The sequence below is a fragment of the Capsicum annuum genome, chromosome 3, assembly GCF_002878395.1.
Source record: "Capsicum annuum cultivar UCD-10X-F1 chromosome 3, UCD10Xv1.1, whole genome shotgun sequence".
Lineage (NCBI taxonomy): Eukaryota > Viridiplantae > Streptophyta > Magnoliopsida > Solanales > Solanaceae > Capsicum > Capsicum annuum.
In genome coordinates this window covers 259,016,428-259,022,375 of record NC_061113.1, presented here as the reverse complement: position 1 = coordinate 259,022,375, position 5,948 = coordinate 259,016,428, and the positions used below count along the sequence as shown (strand labels likewise).

The window sequence follows — 5,948 nt, the reverse complement described above, 5'->3', positions numbered from 1 at the left end:
TTTCGATGCTTGATTCTCCAATAGGATTGAATCTAAGATGAATTCTTGGTTTACGTTATGGAAGAAAGACATGCATATGTGATATTAGATATTGACTCGTGCTAGTTATATATGAAATGAACTAAAGATATATTTTACTACTCTAGGGGATTCTAATAGACTAGAAGTCCTTTCGGCCCTTTATGACTGTGAATTGAATGAATAAACGGATAAAATCAAGAAATAATTCAACTAATAGTTCGAACCAAGAACAAGAAATGGGAGAACAAAAATCGTATGGGTTCACAAAGACTCTGTGGCTAAAAAGTAATAAAGATATATCGAAGTAGTTCTGATGATTCAATAATCTTATTACTTCAATCCAAAGTTCTTAGTTACTTCGACTGGATGAGTCCTAGCGAGGGAATAATTAAGTCATAATTCATTTGTTGATTGTATCATTAACCATTTTTTTTGGTACGAAGAACTTATCATGAATCCACTGATTTCTGCCGCTTCTGTTATTGCTGCTGGATTGGCTGTAGGGCTTGCTTCTATTAGACCTGGAGTTGGTCAATGGACTGCCGCTGTTCAAGCTGTAGAGGGTATCGCAAGAAATCCTGAGGCAGATGGAAAAATATGAGGTACAGTATTACTTAGTCTAGCTTTAATGGAAGCTTTAACAATTTATGGACTGGTTGTAGCATTAGCACTTTTATTTGCAAATCCTTTTGTTTAATCTTAGCTTAGAAATATGAAAAATAAATATATTTTTCATATTTTATTTCCTTCGACTTGTCGTTTGCTTTTTCAAATTCTATAAAGATTTCCCTTCTCCAATTCTTTATTCTTTGAGAAAAGAACCTACTGGAAGGGCCGATTTATGGATGAGGAATTAGCATACTAACTCGCTTTCACCCTTCCCATTCATAGACCAAGGAAAAAAGTGTTAGTGTTCTAATAACCAATAAAAGGGCTAGTTCATTAGTTCATAATTTATAACTAACTCGAATATTTTTAATTTTTTTACTCAATTTCAGAAAAAATAAAAGAATAAATAAAAAGAGGAGTGAAGTGCTACAAAAAGAACTCTGTTCGATTTTTTAATGTATCTATAAGAGGATATCATATGAAAAACGTAACCGATTCTTTCGTTTCTGTGGGATACTGGCCATCTAATGGGAGTTTCGGGTTTAATATCGATATTTTAGCTCTTTTGTTTCTTTGGGCCACTGGCCATCTACCGAGAGTTTCAGGTTTAATACCGATATTTTAGCAACAAATCCAATAAATCTAAGTGTAGTGCTTGGTGTATTGATTGTTTTTGGAAAGGGAGTGTGTACGGGTTGTTTATTTCAAGAATAGGATGGACCAACCAGCTGTACTCTTTTTCGTTATAAGTAGGAAAGAGAGGTGCATGATCTCGCGAATTACTTCTGTATAAATTCAGAAATTATATGTAAGAACCATAACATTTCGCGATTCATTGGTAAATCGATTTTGATTCTCTATTAACCAATAATGTGAAACTATTAACATGGTTAAAACAAACTGTTTGAAGTCTAGATGCAGCATGGTACTCTTTCTACCACTATGTTAATATAGAGGTGGTTTCAAAATAAATATTTTATCGATATAGGATACTCATATTAAGAAAATTATTTTAACCTCTTATTGTAAATTGTAAAAATGGAGATTTTACCCCCTTTATCTAATACTGAATCGACAACCTATTCTAAGTAAGAAGGGTTTTTTGGATTTAAAAAAAAAAAGAAACAACTTTGCTGACATTACATATTTTTTATTTTGTCAGAAGAGTCCTCCGAATATTTTGGTCTTATATTAGTTTTGATATCTTTTTGGAATATAAACAAAGAAGAGAAGATAGGCTCATTACATTCATAAAAAAAGATATGAGAATTCAACTTAAGTAATTGAGCGTGAGAGCCAAATGAATCGAAAGATTCATGTTTGGTTCGGGAAGGGATTATGGAATTTTGGAAAGGAATGGAAAAATAATCTACTTTCATTAAGTGATTTATTAGATAATCGAAAACAGAGGATCTTGAATACTATTTAAAATTCAGAAGAACTACATGGAGGGGACTATTGAACAATTCAAAAAAGCTCGTTCTCGCTTATGAAAAGTAGAAACCGAAGCCGAGTAGTTTCGAGTGAATGGATAGTCCTAGATAGAACGAGAAAAATTGACTTTGACTAATTCAACTTATAAGACTTTGGAATAATTAGAAAATTACAAAAGTGAAATGATTCAGTTTGAACAGCAAAGGGCGATTAATCAAGTCTGACAATGGGTTTTCCAACAAGCCTTACGAGGAGCTCTAGGAACTCTGAATAGTTGTTTGAACAACGAGTTACATTTACGTACCATTAGTGCCAATATTGGCATGTTGTGAACAATTAAAGAAATAACTGATTAGTCTTTCTGCTGTGGGTATTATTTTTTTCTTTCAAAAAAGAATAAAAAAAGAATCATGGTAACCATTCGAGCTGACAAAATTAGTAATATTATCCGTGAATGTATTGAACAATATAATAGAGAAGTAAAGATTGTAAATACCGGTACCGTACTTCAAGTAGGCGACGGCATTACTCGTATTCACGGTCTTGATGAAGTAATGGCGGGTGAATTAGTAGAATTTAAAGAGGGTACAATAGGCATTGCTCTGAATTTGGAATCAAATAATGTTGGTGTTGTACTAATGGGCGATGGTTTGTTAATACAAGAAAGAAGTTCTGTAAAAACAATGGGAAGAATTGCTCAGATACCCATGAGTGAGGCTTATTTGGGTTATGTTGTAAATGCCCTGGCTAAACCTATTGATAATAGAGGTGAATTTCAGCTTCTGAATTTTGATTAATTGAATCTGCCACCCCGGGTATTATTTTGCACCGTTCTGTACATGAGCCTCTTCAAACTGGGCTTATTGCTATTGATTCGATGATCTCTATAGGATGTGGTCAGCGAAAATTAATTATTGGGGACAGACAGACTGGTAAAATAGTAGTAGCCAAAGACACCATTCTCAATCAACAAGGTCAAAATGTAATATGTGTTTATGTAGATATTGGGCAAAAAACGTCTTCTATGGCCCAGGTAGTAACGACTTTACAAGAAAGGGGAGCGATGGAATACACTATTGTGGTAGCCAGAATAGCGGATTCCCCTACTACATTACAATACCTTGCTCCTTATACAGGAGCAACTCTGGCTGAATATTTTATGTATCGTGAACGACACACTTTAATCATTTTTGATGATCTGTCCAAACAAGTGCAAGCTTATCGCCAAATATCTCTTCTATTACGAAGACCGCCCGGTCGTGAAGCTTATCCAGGATATTTTTTTATTTACATTCACGCATTTTGGAAAGAGCCACTAAATTATGTTCTAGTTTAGGTGAAGTATGACCGCATTACCAATAGTTGAAACTCTATCGGGAGATGTTTCGGCTTATATTCCTACTAATGTAATTTCCATTACTGATGGACAAATCTTCTTATCCGCCGACCTATTCAATTCTGGAATCAGACCTGTTATTAATGTGGGTATCTTCATTTTCAGAGTGGGGTCCGTAGCTCAAATAAAAGCCATGAAACAAGTAGCTGGTAAATTAAAATTAGAACTAGCGCAATTTGCAGAATTAGAAGCCTTTGCACAATTTGCTTCTGATCTCGATAAAGCTACTCAGAATCAATTGGCAAGAGGTCAACGATTATGTGAATTGCTTAAACAATCCCAATCAGCTTCTCTCATGGTAGCATAGCAGATAATGACTATTTATACCGGAACAAACGGCTATCTTGATTCATTAGAAGTTGGACAGGTAAGGAAATTTCTTGTTGAGCTATGTACTTACTTAAAAACTAATAAACCTCAGTTCCAAAAAATCATATCTTCTACCAAGAAATTTACCGAGGAAGCAGAAGCCCTTTGGAAAGAAGCTATTCAGGAACAAATGGACCATTTTATACTTTAGGAACAAGCATAAAGAAATATTGATCACCCTTGTCTTAATCTTAATAAAATAAGAAATTAAGCATCTTGGATTCAAATATTCAAATAGTCTTTCTTACTATCGAAATCTAAGAAAATATATATATGGAAATAAATTGTGTCCAATAGGATTTGAAACTATACCAAAGGTTTAGAAGACCTCTGTCCTATCCATTAGACAATGGACGCTTTTCATTCTGATTTTTTTTTTGTATTTTAACTTTTTGTTTTAAAAAAAACTGAAAGTATATGATGTGAAATAATTTTTTGAATTGTATATTCAATGATGTACTAATACTAATAAACTAAATTTGATTTAATGAATAGATTAAAATATTTAGAATAAATAGATATAGAGCGGGTAGCGGGAATCAAACCCGCATCGTTAGCTTGGAAGGATAGGGGTTATAGTCGACATCGATTCATTTGTTTAACGTCTCTTATTCAAAATCGAATATGAAACTTTGGTTTCATTCGGCTCCCTTATGGAGATGAGTCAATGTATAAGATCTAAGATGTAAACAAAAATCAAAAAAAAAAAAGAATTCTACCCATAACATCTATGTCAGCTTTTGGTCTGAATACAGATAAAATGAATTGCTTTGTAGATGATCCTTCTAGAAGAGGGAGATTCTAACAACCTTTCTAGTTATTTCGTTCTATATTTCTATTTAATAGGATACTGAGGAAAAGGAGTTTGTTTCCACCGAGCTAAAACAATATAATGATGTCTCTAGTAAACCAAAGTCATCATTTAATAGCTATTTTGCTTCACTTTCTTCTTTACAAATAAGAAATTGAAGATTTAGTATCGATTAGAAATCAACTTTCTATCTTTATCCATGGATCCTTTATTGATACTTATTCAATTGGAAGTATTGATCCAATTCAAAAATTATGTTTTGCAATTTCGTAATCCAATTTTTCAATGTCTAAGTGACCTTTTGATACCAATCACGAGAATGTGTATTTGTTCTCGAATCTGTCATTGAGAGGAAGAGGATTTAATCCTTTTAAGAAATAAAGTTTTTGATTGGAATATGAATCAAACCGAAGGACCCTTTAAGGGATAATAGAATGAATCACACTTTTACCACTAAACTATACCCGCTACAATCGGATTATTGTATACAAATGCAACTTTGGTCAAACAGGAAAATTGTGGTAATTAAGATAGGATAAGATAGGGTCATCAAAACTGCTAAAATCATAAAACCCACTAAAATCATAACATAAAAATGCCTCTAAAGTTTCTTTTTTTTTTTAGTCCAGCAAGGCGATAAACATTAAATCAAAAAGCAGAAAGAGAAATGAGACTTTTATTTTGATCAAATTTTCTATTGCATATATTTTATTTTACCTTTATAAAAAATGAGAATTTTTTCTTGTTGCTTGAATATTAGCTATTCAATTAAAATGAAATATTACAACTATAACAGGCATTTTTATTTGCAAATTCAAATTCGTTGGAACAAAAGAGGCCCAGTTGGGTACTGACCAGACCAGACCATGAGAAAAAGAGGGTCCTTTCAAACAAAATCAAGACAAAAAAAAGAGTTCTTCTTTATTTTTCTTGATATTCTTGGCTCTTCTAAGCCCTTCCTTTACTTTATATAATCCTTTACTTTTGATAAAGAGATAAAGAAAATTGATGATAAAAGTTGTACATATCTATATAATATAGAAAGAAAAAAACAGAGAAAGAAAGATTCTTTCCCTTATCTTATGTGCTATCTCATGTAGTAATTATCTTTTTCAATTAAGAGAGATGGCTGAGTGGACTAAAGCGGCGGATTGCTAATCCGTTGTACGAGTTAATCGTACCAAGGGTTCGAATCCCTCTCTTTCCGTTGATGACTTGATTTTTTTTTTTCAAATTTTGAAATCCTTTGATCTTATTCCTAGATTTTTATTTTATTCTTCACGTCTAGGATTACGTTCGGGATCATTA

The 5,948-nt window shown here is 32.8% G+C and overlaps 1 pseudogene; it reads left to right on the top strand.

Moving 5' to 3' along the window:
* Positions 1–2,257: 2,257 nt before the first annotated feature.
* On the top strand, positions 2,258–4,003 carry LOC124897212 (annotated as a pseudogene).
* Positions 4,004–5,948: the final 1,945 nt, after the last annotated feature.